Below are 14,007 nucleotides of genomic sequence, written 5' to 3'. Positions count from 1 at the left end.
TGAGGGTGGACATATAGGACCCTTACAGGATAAGACTAGAGCCCTCAAAAGAAGAGATACCAGAGATTCTCTCCACCATGTAAGGACACAGCAAAAAATCGGCCATCACAGGGTAGAAAGAGCCCTTGCCACAAGCTTGATCTTGAACTACACAGCCTTCGTAACAGTGAAAAATAAATTTATGTTTTGTAAAGCCACCCAATATGTGGTATTTCTTGTACTGTGGCATTTGTTATGCTATGGTATTAGTTATGGTGCCTAAGCTGATTAATATACTCTATAAACCTCAGTTTTCACAGTTCTGAACAAAAGGTTTTAGGGAGGAATAGATAAAATAGCCCATTAACAGTGCATGGTACAGAATAAGCTATTATCTTAAGTAATAAGAATTCAGAAAGAAAAGCTTCAAAGGAAATGACTTTGATTCTTTATGAGCTGCCCTGTCCATTACCACATGATCATACATGCAGCAGGGATGCTCTTATTCATTAGGTTGCATGTGGGAGGGGAGTTGAGTGGTTGTTTAAAAAACAGGGGTTCTTCTGTGTCCTGACTTTAAAATAGTTTTTGACTTTTTTCTTTATTTTACTTTGGCTGTTTGCCTTTATGTGAACAAGATTTTATTTGGCTTCCTAGACTTCCACAGCATTTTGTTTTGCTTTGTTGTTTCACTAATTGGTTTTATTTTGGACTTTGCCTTTATTTGGATAGAAAGCCTTTATTTGACTCTCTGGAGTAACATAAGAGATGGGTTAATGTTATACGGGCAGTATTTTATTTTTATTATTGTATATTTGAATTTATGTAAGGTAAATTTGATTTATACACATATATAAACAAATGTGTATATATGTGTGTATATATATATTTAGTATCATGAGAAACAAAAAATTAATCAATTATCTTGGCTACTAAATAAAATTGGTAGGTTATATCCATTTGTTTATATAGTGATGATTTAGTGAAATGAGTTCATTGAAATCCATTTAATTTGAAGAGCAGGATCTTAAACACTCAGGCAAGAAAATAAAATATATATAAATAGAAAGTGGTGTGTGTTTGAGTATGTGTGCATGTGTCATAAGGCAGAAATAAAAAATACACCAATAATTGTAGAAGATATTGAAAAAGTAGTCAACAATCTGTCCTTTGAAAGATCATGAGATGCAGATTATTTGATTGGTGTTACACTAGATTTGCCAGTTGCTAAAACCAGCCTGGAAATTGTGGTCCTCCTGTCTCAATGTTTCAAATAGCTGAGATTACAGACAAGTGCTACCATACCAGGATCTGTGGTGTCTCTTTATCATTTTCTTCCAACTATGCAAAGTCCTTCCTCAGAAAGGTCTCCTGAAGTCCCCACAAAATAGTACAGCAAAGGAGAGAAATTAATCACAGAAAACTAATTTTTCTGGTAGAAAAGGACATTGGTTTGAGGTATTGAGAACCACTGTTTCTAAAATGGCAGTTCTTTCTCATGGGCCATTTATTATCCCATTCTTCTCTACCACACACACACACAGCTACATTTCTAAATCTTTTATCAAAATTCAAAGTAAATAAGTATAACAATGTTCCTTCCTCTTCCCCTAATGCCCTGCGTCATCCTGAAATGCAGTTTTTACTTCATCTAACTCTTGCCCAATAGACATGGTCTGTCAGCTTCACAGAATAGGGAAAGCCTTCAGGGTTTTGGAAAATAACTTCTTAGAAAACAAGAAACCTGTTTGGGGACTGGAATTTTGTGTGATACTTGGAACAACAAAATATACACATGAACTATGGATGATTCCCCCTGACCTTTGAATAAAATCCAAACGTCTTAATCTGTCCTTCACAGTCCCGCATGTTCTGGTAGATCCCATGAGTTCGTATTGTGGCATAGCCTGATCATGCTGGGTTTCCTTCTGTCCCTTCAACAGCAAGTTCCTTCTCAGGGCTTTTGCCCTCACTGTCTCTTCTGCCTAAAACATGCTACCCTGAACCTATTTCACTTGTACTCTCCCCGCCATTCAATTCCCAGCTCAACAGTAACTAGAGAGGCTCCAAATTCAACCCGATTGAATGGACAAAGATGTTAAGCTACATCCAAACAACTCCAAGGAGAGTTTTCACCTTAGGATTCCCCAAATAGTCCTCCCTCCAATCTGCTCACCATCTGCTTCCTGGATTAACTTTGCCACCTGTAGGGATTTGTTCTGTGAACATGGTGAGTGAACCAACAGAGAAGGGTCAACAGGAAGCAATGAATAGAATGTGCCTCACCTTCTCCATTTTTGTTTTCAAAATCTAGAAAGGGGTGTGTGTGTGTGTGTGTGTGTGTGTGTGTGTGTGTGTAGCAGAGGAACTACAGAGGAACAATAAAGTTAACTTTTAGAAACCAGAATCCTCTATTTTATTTCTATACTTGCCTACTTAAAATTTTAAATAGATATGAACTTTCAATTGCTTTGAGATTTAAATGCCATACAGGGAAGAGGAGTATATTAATCATTTCTATATGCCCATAACCTACCACACAGCCTGAGTTACAACAGGCAGGCAAGAAATAGTTCTAAAATTTATTTAATTAAAATAATAAGTCAAAAAGACACAGCACAAAGTATTAAGCACAGGAGAAAAACCAATAACAGTATGTCCCTCTTTCATAAATCCATACTGTTTATTATAATCCTCAATAAAGAATAGAATCAAAGGGCTAACTCTGTCTCCTTCTATTCTCTCCCTTTTCTTCCTTCCCCGACTTTCTCTCCTTAAAGTCATAAGAAGAAGCTGGCTGAATTTACAGAATGTCAGACTAGAAAGAACCTCAGAATCATTTCATCTAACTCTCTTTATTTTCTTGTGAAAAACTGAAACCCCAGAAATCCAGTCTTCCCCAAAGAGACAGAGTGGTTTAAAGACAGGACTATGGCTAAACTGCAGTCTCCTTCCATTGAATTCCACAAGTACTTACTGAATATTTAATGATAATAACAGAAAGGCAATGAGTAAATGTGTTTAATTTCATAGAAGCCATGAGAATAGAACTTCATTTGCCATAATCCCCCAGATGAGGACAGGACATTGAAGCTAACATACTCGCCTTAGATTACACAGCTAAACCCCAGGATGTCCAGAGTGAGGACATGATGGATGAGGACAAGGATGATGACAGGTTGACCATTCTGCAGTACCACCACTCCACACCTGGGCAAACGCTGCAGATATACAAGGAGCCAGATATGACCCCTGGCTTTGTGGAGATAAGGATCCAGTAGAGGAGATAGATAATGAAAAAATAAGTTTTAATATGATTGTGATTAAAATAATGGTTCTAAGAAATACTATGGGTTTATCAAAGAAGATCAAAATATTTGCCTTATTACAGCTCTACTTGTTCCCCAAAGCAATCTATAACCTTGATAAAATGCTATGATAAGTTTATAAGCAGTCATAATGAAAGAAAGAATGCCAATCATTAGTCAGTAATTTTTGTTTTGAACACCCCATTAAAAAAATCACATTAAAAAAGGCACCAGTAAGTCCTGACCCCTGATACCTGTAAGAGTGGCCTTATTTAGAAATAGGGTCTTTGCAGACGTAATCAAATTAAGATAGTGGTTCTAATCCAATCCCATTGGTCTCCCTATGATAAGAGAGGAATACATTGTGAGAACAGAGACACATTGGGATTGCAAGTTTTGCAGTTATAAACCCAGTCACCACCATGAGCTAGAAAGAAGCAAGGAAGGATTGTATCCAGAGTCTCAGGGGAGCAGTTCCCTGCTGGCACCCTGTATTTCAGGTTTCTATTTTCCAGAACTTCGAGAGATAAAATTTGTTGTTTTAAGCCACTGAGATTATGAAAATTTGTTATGTCAGTCCTGGGAATTCGTCCTATCCATTCTTCCTATTTAGAGATATTTAAGAAAATATTAAAAGTGGAATGTCCTATTCAGCCCCCAAATTAATGACTACCCAGTATCACTTTGGGTAAGTATTGACTCAAAGCACAAGAGAAGTTTGTTGTTGTTGTTGTGTTTTGTTATTGAAATAACAAGTATTGAAATTGTATAAATGAGTATGTGGCAATGAATTGAGGTGAATTTATAAACAGTGACACTTTCTCTTTAGCCATGGCCCTGTTGACTTCCTGTTTTACTAGGAACCTGGGAGCAAAAACATAAGGAAATGTATGGTTTAACCTAAGACAGAGGGACAACTGGCCTCATCCCAAAAGCAGAAGCCCTGAGAATGTGCCACGCAGTCCCAACACCGCATCTCCACGGGCAGCCCACAAGGACTGTTCTTCCTTCCAGTGGAAATAAACAGAAGCTACCGCCTGCTTTAGCAGACCCTTGGCAGCCTGGTCCTGCCAGTTGGCCAAAGTGAATGTTATCTTTTACATTGGAATACTGATTTCCAGTGTCAAGCAGCCAATTTGCATCTCTGATTGTAAAAATAAATAAATACATAAATAATAAAAACATTGATGAGATAAAACCAGTGAAAAGAAGGGAGGACCAAGACCAAGTAGGAGATAGTAGTGTATGTCTAGTACATCTTGTTTCCCTCCCTAACTCTACTTCCTGCCAGCCACAGGGATTGGACAAGGTCAGTGACAGTTTGGAGTCTGTTTCCCCATATTCCCAGTGCAGAAAGTAATGACATGTCATCATGATCAAAGCAAAAGACAGAGAAAGTGGAAACAACCTTTGAGAATGCAAAGTCATATAAAAATAGAGGCATTCAAAAGTTCCCTGGAGAATGCAAGCTACACTTCCCCGGTGCCACATTATTGGAGACCATTATGGGCCAACTCCATTACACATACCATAGTGGTAGTGACACAGGGTCCCAAACCCAAGAGAATTCCATCACTTCAGCTCCAGAGGTACACCTTCCTCCACACTATTTGCAACACTTCTTCTGACCATGTCCAGCATCCTCTCAGGGTTGCACATCCCCGTGTGCATGCCTTCAAAGGAGGAAGGACAATGGATTAAGCATGGGTTCTGAGGCCCTGGAGCAAGTACTGATATGTGCTTCAGTGTCTTCAAAGACTGACCTGACATTCCCAAGCAGCCATGGGAGAATCTTCTCAGGTAATCCAAAGCATGCCTTTGGGGTCTGTCCTGTGATCAGTCACATTTTGCCTTGGTAAAATTATGCATAATTGTCTTTTTTTTTTTTTTCTTGTGTGCAGAGCTCCATCTCATTTATCCTGGGTCCCTCTAGAACTTATAAGAGTGACTTTTTTTTTTTTTAATCAGAGCTGCTCAGTAAGCATTTGATGAATACATTCATAATCTGCCCAAAGCTCTGGCAGTTGATTAATTTCCCATTGATTTTTTACTTTGGGCAATGTAGGTATTTGCTGAAAATTATTTACATGATTCATATTATTATTAATATTATTAATATTTTAATATAATTTATACTGTTTCTTGACTTAATTGCAATAAGTAATGAAATAATTTTTCATTGAAAGCCTAACTCAAACACAATAATAATACACATTTTACATTCTTTTTTGATGATAAGGTGCCAATTAAAATATATACCATCGATTTACTAACTTATTTTCAAGAACAAAAAAGTCACTTTAAATGTGCACATAGATGGTAAGAAATATCCTAATTTCAAAAATGCCAAGTTGGAGAAGGTGTGCATCACAGTGCAAGGAGTGCGGTTTGAACTCTTGTCTAGGAAGAGTAAGACTTGCCGGGAAAACCCTGTAGTGGAGAACATAGATTCCCATCTCTTTTGTCTCAGACTTCTCTTTCTGATTGATAGTATCTCATGTTTCGTCACATCCTCCTCTGCAATACCTGCTATCTGTCTTGCCGTATTCATCAGCATCTTCCTGTTTCAGGCATGAGGTTCAGTCCTCAACACACCACAACCTACCACAACTTGTCTCCCTATACACAGTCCCCCCAGCCTAATTCTTCTTATCTGATCATCTAGTGGCCCCAAAACTATTGAATTAAGTTTAAACTTCTTAGCCTTGCATTCAAAATCATGTACAATTTAATTTTTTTACCTACTTTGACAGTCTTAGCATTTAATCTAAATAAACTGGCTTACTTCTCTGAGATGCAATAGCCTTCCTTCTGACAGTTTCCCTGACATTATCAAACCTCAGTTTCTTTGTTTAAACTCTTCTCTCTTCCTCTGATCCTCTTCCTGTCTCTAGTCACTGCTGTTCAATCCACTGTTAGTAGTTCACCTCAAATGGCACCTCCTCTGTGAAGTATTCCCTGATGATAGCAGCCAGAATGTCTAATTACCACTCCTGGATTCCTATAGGATTTAGTATATGCTTCACTCATACATCCCGTGACACATCACCCAGTTGTTTATTTGTATGGTCATTCAATTATCAGGACAGAAAGCTCATTTTATATTTTTGACCCCCACATCCTTAAACAATGTCCCAGTGTAACAAAATTAGGAATACATATATGACAAATGAATAAATTAAATATTTGGAACAGATAATTCACTTGATTAAATGTCAGAGAGGTTTCTGAGGTGACATGAAAGGAAATGGAGCAGATAAAAATAACTAAAATTAACAACTTCTTTCCTAGTTTTTTCACTTGTTCCTTCGGTAGGATGCTCAGAAGCTTGACAGAGGAATGTTGGGCCTGTGGGAATGCACGAGAAGATAAAACAGCTGTTGTCCCTGACCAGTTTGTTTTGTTTAAACCAGGTAGAATAAATCAAAATGGAAATGATAGAATGTTAAATATTCTGGGGTCGAAAAAGAGAAGAAAAAAAAAAACTAGAGTATATGCAATCACCCAAAACCTGTGTTTTAAGATAGCATCAGAAAAATATGCCCTCACTCAATTTACGGGGAGAAGAGGAAGCACTTTTTTTCTTTCCTGCTGGTGTTAAGTTCAGCTGATAAACTCTGTGACTCCAGCCCCACCCTTCTCCATAGTGCTGGAGAAGAATAAAAATGCAGGATGTCTAAGAGATGTGTCTGAAGAGCGACAGTAATTACTGGCCAGGGCTGATGAAAATTCTCCTAGGACCTCACAGAAGTACACTGATCATGGCTGAGCACCGAAAAGAAGACAGAGCAGCTGCTTACCAGAGCACGTGTGCAGTGCAGAACAAAGAGAGCAAAATATATCACTGGCTCCTAGCCACAAACTAAGAAACCGAATGACGGAAAAGCCAGATTGTATCGATCTGTCGCTCTTGTCTATGATATGATATTCAACTCCATAATCAGTGAGTGGGACAACACTTCCACTTGCTGGTAAGCAGATTGTTAATATTCTCTAGTCTTGCTCATGCTGATGTATTTCATCTCCGGAAATGGTTGCAAAATATGTTTGTGTCCTAGATTTTGTTTCACTTATAACACCTGACAAAAGATGGTGTACACATTATACACAAAAGCATGAGCACACAGGGACCATGTCCTACCTTTTTCACTTTGGAAAGCAGGCACAATTTTATCCTTAGAACCAGGAGGTACAAGGGGGGTATTTGTCAACCTATTGATTCTCCTCCTTACCTGGCTTAAAGGATTGGTTTACTAACTGTCTTTTGGATTTGTTGTTGTTGTTTATTTGTTTGTTTGTTTAAAAATAGATACTCTAAAAATCTTTTCTAAAATGTAGGGAGAAAAATGATCAATAGTACACAGTACAATGAACTCTGATTTGTTTTACAACTATTGCTAACTAATGACTTATACCTTGGAATTTTTCAAAGGGTAAAAATCGCTTGAAGTAGTAAATAGTTCATAAGTACACATACTATTATAGATTTTTGATTCTTCACTATGTCCCTTGTCTGCTGTTTTGTATCCTTTGCTTAGGGTTTACCTTTTGGAACATGGTTTACTTTCTCAAAAAATTGAAAAAACCAAAACTATTAAACTGCCCAAAGAAGGAAAAGTACTTGTACAGAAAATTGGGAACGATTGGAGACCCACAAACCACCTTAAATCAATCCAAACTTTCTTTTCCCAACTTCTGAAATGTGATTTCCCCTAGGGTAGGAATCATGTTATGGAAATTTTGCACTGCACAGAACGAGGAAGATCATCTAGTGCTTGCTCAACAAGCCCCGAGGCCCTCTTTGTCATTGTCCAAGTAAGTAATAGTTGATTATTTACTTGCTTTCATGAGCTCCTGTAGTAGGACTTGGGTGCAGAGAGGAACACCATTCTATTTTGCTTTTAAGTACTGGCAAAGTGAAAGCTCTATTTAGTTTTGTAATTGTTATTCTTTTTCTTTTTCTTTTTTTTTTTTTTTTTGTAACTTTTTTGCAAAAACTCTAACAAGATTGCAAAGAAACACGCCAAGTCTGCATGCAAGCCAGGTTTAAGAAAAAAGTAGGACAGGCTGAGAGGAAACCAGTGGACTCCCCTAAAGAAACTGTACTTGCATTAATTCTTCTATTTTCATTCTTCTTTTTTCTCTCTTTTAGAGTTGGTGTTTGAATATGGCTAAGAATAAGCAAGACACAATGGGTTTTGCAAAAGAAACAAGAGAAAGTAAGCATTTAACTCAAGGGCCAACATCATAGGTTGAATAATGTTCCCAAAATTCTGAGTGTTTCATCTAAAAATGTTTAGATGTTTCATCTAAAGTGTTTCACTTTTAAAATGCTGTGTGTTTTTCTTTTCCTTAACAAATTAACTCTATATACTCTGAACATTTCTTCTTGTTTCATCTCTCTCGCAGATGAGAAACCATTATGAAATTGGATCGGGGGAACCTTAAAAATAACCCAATACTATCCTCTCGTTCTGCACAGATGGACAATTTGATCCCAGTATGCGGTAACTTGAGTGGAAACACAGTGGATCACTGGAAGTAGCTGTAAGACAAGCACCAGCCTCTGTTTCCCAAACTAGTGCTATTCCCATCGAACCTCACCACCTTTTACTGGAAGAATATCATTAGAACTTTGTCTTTTCTCATCTTCCCTCATAAATCTGGCCCTCGAATCTTTCAATCATTTTTATTCTCTTTCAACTAATCTCTAAGATTTCAACGTGGCATAACAGATAACTTTTCAATAAAACATAAAATAATCAGTTCATTTATTCATAATGACATCAAAAGTTCCAGGCTTCTAGCTTTACTATTTTGCTATTCCTGCTAGTAAAAATAATTCTTTGCTGCTATTTTCTGACTTAAAATCAAACTCTCATACATATTTCTGGTTTTGCGCTTTTCCTACTCTTTCTCGTGTGCTCAGATCAGATTGTGAAGATTTCTGAAGCCTGACATGAGAATCGTTGAGTGCTCAATCCTGCTGCCTACTGCCTGTCATCCATCCATCAATTCAAAAATGAATATGTAGGAATGTAGTTCACAGTCTTGGCAGGACAAATTTTTTAAAGACTGATTGATTTTAAAACATTTACCAAATTGCTAGAAATCTACTCTGACAAAAAAAAATCTCAATACTAAAACATAATTATAGGAAAGCAGGAGAAAAAAATAGGTTTCATTCTTACCGGTACATGGAAATAGTCCAAGAGAAAACAGCACCAAATGAAATACTGATTTCCTTTTTTTTCTGTTCTTTGAAATTGGATAAATCTAAGGTTTTTTTGTGTTTTTTTTTTTTTTTTTTGAGCTTAGTTATTTGGGATGAGGTAGGAGAGGAGCTAGAACATAAGTTTAAGCATGGTAACTAGACTTTCATTGGAAAATAAATTATAGCAAGGCAATAGAAACCCATTGTATTCAGTGTATATGTACACACATGTGGAAACATGTTTTTTTTTTCTCATGAAAAGTAATAAATATACAGATAGAAGGGAGCTCATATTCTAAGAAATATTCTCCCTCCTGAGTTCTTGATGTCTAAGGTAGAAACCCAAGAAATATAAGGTTAACTTAAACAATATTAAAATATAAAAAGTACACATGGGCATTAACACAGTCTTTTTTTTATCAATCTTAGTTTATCAAAAAGGAGGAATTTGGGTATTATTACAAAAACTTCCTACATGTGTTACCTAGAAAAAAATTATGCCTTTTCCCTTCAGAAATTTTTGCCCAATAAGACAGAAAATAATCCTAAATATATTAGAAACCATAAATTTTTTCTAAGACAAAATTTTTCTTGTTCAAGGAGAATCTGTTAGGTTCATTTAATAGTGATAATAATTTACAAATAAATCTTTAGAAAATATGTATTATCTGTCTCCAAGTGTTCAATCCCAAGCACATAAAAACATACATGTTGGATGACTGAGAATTTCTTTGACTAGAAGCTGTCTCAGGAGTATCCCTTCCAGATCCTTCAATCTCTGAACTGGAGTTGAGCTGGTGGTTAAAAAGCCAACTTCTCCCATTGAGTTTATTTCATGTAGGAGAAATTGAAGTATGCAAAATAATTTTAGGGCAAAGGCAGCCCTAAATTTGGCCTTTCCCGGGCTGTAGAAATCCTGAAGAGGATTCAGGCAAGGAGGTCATAAAGAGGTAAGATTTCCATCATGGGGTCTGTCCTGGTGAGGTCAGCATGATTCATGAGCTACCGGGCTTTCTGTTGTCCTCTAAAGGAGGATCAGACAGAGCTGAGCTGGTGCACCTGAACATCCAGATGAAAACCAACCCCGTGTGACTATCTGAGGTGGCACTTTCCTGAAAGGCAAGCTCATTGAACATTGGCATGGAATGTCAAGGCACTTTATGGAGCATCTCTGAAGTTTTACCAAGTTAGAAAAGACATCTGGGGCAGAAGTTTGCTTGAAATCCAGTGACTACATGTAAGAACTGAGCAGAATCACTTGTCTAACTCTTTTAAATCTTAACAAGCAAAGGATGGAGAATGTGGGAAAAGGAAAACAGCCTATTCTTTTAAAGGGGTGGGAGGACAAAAGAAAATTGCCTTAGTCTGTCTCCTGGCATTTGCCAAAGAGAACATGCTGAAAGGCACTATCAAGAACCATCAGTTTGTGGGTCAGGGTTCCTGCCAGAGTAACCTAATTGTCTTTGACTCGCTTTTAATCTGTATGAGTGTGGTAAGAATAGCTAATGTTGCTTTACAGCATTTAGTCTCGGTGTTCAATATAGAAAATCTACAGAAAGATTCTTATCTACAGAGGAGTGGAAAATATTGTCACGCAGTGATAAAAAGTCCAACAGAGAGGAAGGTGGGAAGCATCCCCTTTCCTGTGCAGGTTTCATCTGTGCACAAAGGTCCTACCAGCTTCAAAGAAAACCTGTGCCCCAAATAATGGCTAAGTGTGTGGTGGAGACTGAATAGGAGAGTGTTATGAATAGCATTACCAAAAAAACTACATGATACCTACAGGTACTGATGGAAAAATGGCAAAGTATTCAAAACTGAAAACAGGGTAACTGAAATATTGTCACAAGGTGCAAAGAGAATCGGTTTTGAACACTATAACCTTTAACATAAAAGAAGAGAATTTTGTTAACAAGTCACAAGAAAATACTTTTCTTTAAAAATCCGATTTTATGACTTCAATACACAATTTTCAGTGACTCTGATTCTTATCAGTTAATCTCATTAGTATAGATGAAGAGGGAAACAGACACACTATTGGTCTCTCTCATAAATACAGCACGTGATAGAGGTTAATTCAAAAAACAGATGAGGACAAAAAGGTATAAGATGTACAATCCAAAAGTGTTTAAAGACTTCCCATTCCAAGCTAGTGGAAAATAAATCATTAGCTTTATTAATGTATGTGGGGATTGGGTCCAAAAATGACATTAGTTTTTAAGCTCCCACATACAAAAGGAATCAAATTCCGTATAGCACATTTTAAGGAAACTGTATTTTGTCCTTTGACAACTATGTTGTAGACATCATTTCTAAAATCACGTCTTGATTTTTTTGACTTAGAAACTATGATTACAGTAATAAGATATCAAACCAATCAGATCTTTTCTCCGCATTTGCTTTACACACTCTGTATAAATAAAAACTTAAATTGATGGTCCAGATTAAACTTGTTTTTTTTTTCCCCAATGTGAATCTGTGAAAATGCAATTCCAAACAACAACATTTAGCAAAGCCCTACTACAAGTGTGTCTATGATCGTGGAGAAACAATGCTGAAGTTAGTTGAAGTTAGGACATCCCCCAATGTACTGCATGAGCCTCCATCCAGGAAGAGAGCTCAGAGTGCCCTGCTATAGCACCAGAGAGAAAGTGACACAAAGCCATTCAGAAAGAACAGAGATCACCTTCTTCTTTAGATAGGGACAAGGGCTGCTTTGAAGGAAGAAGATGAAAGAGAATCAGTATCATTTCAACAGTGAGCAATGGTGGCCAGGGAAATAAGAGGATAGGAGAGTCGACAAAGGAGAAAACAGGAAGAGGGGTCAGCAACCAGGTTGCTGTGTCAGGTGTGTGGTTGGCTTAAGAGAAAACTACCATGCACATGACTGGGGCTGATTGATAAGGACCCTGACCTGACACACTTAAGTTCTTTGGGCTTGATTCAACCATCAAAGGGTATTACCAATATTTTATTTTTAAGCAGAGGCATAAATTAACTAATTTTAGGAAAATTGACTTGGCAGTGGGTTTATAAAATAATTGAGGGGGAGAGAGTTGAAACCAGTTCATCTTGTGCCATAATCTATCTTAGAAATAGATAACAAAGGCTTGAACTAGCACAGTGTCTGAAGGGAAGGAAAAGGAAAAACCAGAAGGAAGGAGCATAGCAGAGAGATAAGGCAAGAGGACCTTGTGGGGCAACAGGCTTGAGGGGCAATGGGAGGGGACTCAAGGACTCTGCACCATTCCTAGGGACAGGGAGGATGATGCCATTGTGAACAGTGGTGGTAATAACCCTAAGTGTTTTGCTCAGTTATCTGACCCTAATTTCATTTTCAGCACTGCAGTTAAGCTCCAGCACATAGTAGCAAAACTTTGAAGTCCAAAAATCAAGTCCCTTGTTATAAAGCCTCGCTACATTGGAAAATCTAGTTTTCTCTTTTTCCTACTCTACGAAAGTCACAGACAATGGAAAAATCAACAAGTACCAAGGTTCTACGGCTTTTCAAAAGCAGTAATTCCCAAGGATTTGCCATTTTGCTATATCTGCTCTCTTGAACCCTAGCCCAGCTCTATCCCCCTTCCTCTTCACAATCAAAATGGAACTCCTCAGAAGCCTACTGGAGAGACGTTCACCATTTACCCAAAAGAATCATTTCCTAAGCATCTTCTCTAGCAATTCCTTATAATCATCCCTGGTGGGATTTTATACCCCAAATCCCAATTTTGTGTGAGCTATCTCCTCTCTCCCATGTTAGTTTGGCTCAATACAGAAAGCTGCTTCTCCTAAATTTGATTCAACAATTCCATGTTCTGGACATTAATTGAGCACCCACTGTGTACAAAACTGTGAAACAGGTCTGGAAAGTGGATGAACAAGTCTGAAACTAAAATATATATGTGGCATATTGTATCTTTCAAAGATGGGCTCAGGTTATATCCACTGCACATGCTCTCTTTATGATGTGGGTTTTAAGAGAAAAGATGGACATTCTCTTCCCTGGAATCTGGGTAAACCTGTAGGCACTGCAGAAATGATGCTAGAAACTGTATTGCCTGGGTAATACAGTTTTTACCCAGTTCTCTAAGAATCCTGGGAACCTAATACCATGCTCTGAGGAAACCAGGGTGCACCTCCTTAGGAATTCCACATGTGTGTGCTCCAGCCATGGGTTCTCCCCTAGGTCCCGACAGCTGAGAGCCAGCATCAAACACTGCACATGTGAGCCATGGAGCCTTCATAGAATTCCAGCCCAACCTCCAAGCTGCTTCAGCTAATCCCCAGCGGGAGCAAAGACAGGTATTCTCACTGAACCCTGCCGGAATTCAGATCTTTGGGCAAAATAAACGTTGGTGTAAGCCATTAAGCCTTGGGATTATTTGTTTCTTCACAGTAGAGAACCAGAACAGATACAGAGCATGACTTCAAAAAGCTTACAGTCAATTCATGGAGACAAGCTTGTTCACAAATGACAACAGTAGTAGCAAAATTATGTTAAGTGAG

At 37.8% G+C, this 14,007-nt stretch overlaps 1 long non-coding RNA gene across 1 annotated transcript; it reads left to right on the top strand.

The window, feature by feature from the left end:
* Positions 1 to 7,407: 7,407 nt before the first annotated feature.
* LOC114094732 (uncharacterized) lies at positions 7,408 to 9,008 on the top strand. Its single transcript, XR_003583128.2, has 4 exons — positions 7,408 to 7,476; positions 8,004 to 8,102; positions 8,440 to 8,506; positions 8,697 to 9,008. It is a non-coding gene; the product is annotated as an uncharacterized lncRNA (long non-coding RNA).
* Positions 9,009 to 14,007: the final 4,999 nt, after the last annotated feature.

The sequence above is a fragment of the Marmota flaviventris genome, chromosome 11 (assembly GCF_047511675.1).
Source record: "Marmota flaviventris isolate mMarFla1 chromosome 11, mMarFla1.hap1, whole genome shotgun sequence".
In the NCBI taxonomy this organism is placed as follows: Eukaryota; Metazoa; Chordata; class Mammalia; order Rodentia; family Sciuridae; genus Marmota; species Marmota flaviventris.
Note: the sequence above shows the minus strand (reverse complement) of the source record. Positions and strands in the feature narration are given on the sequence as shown.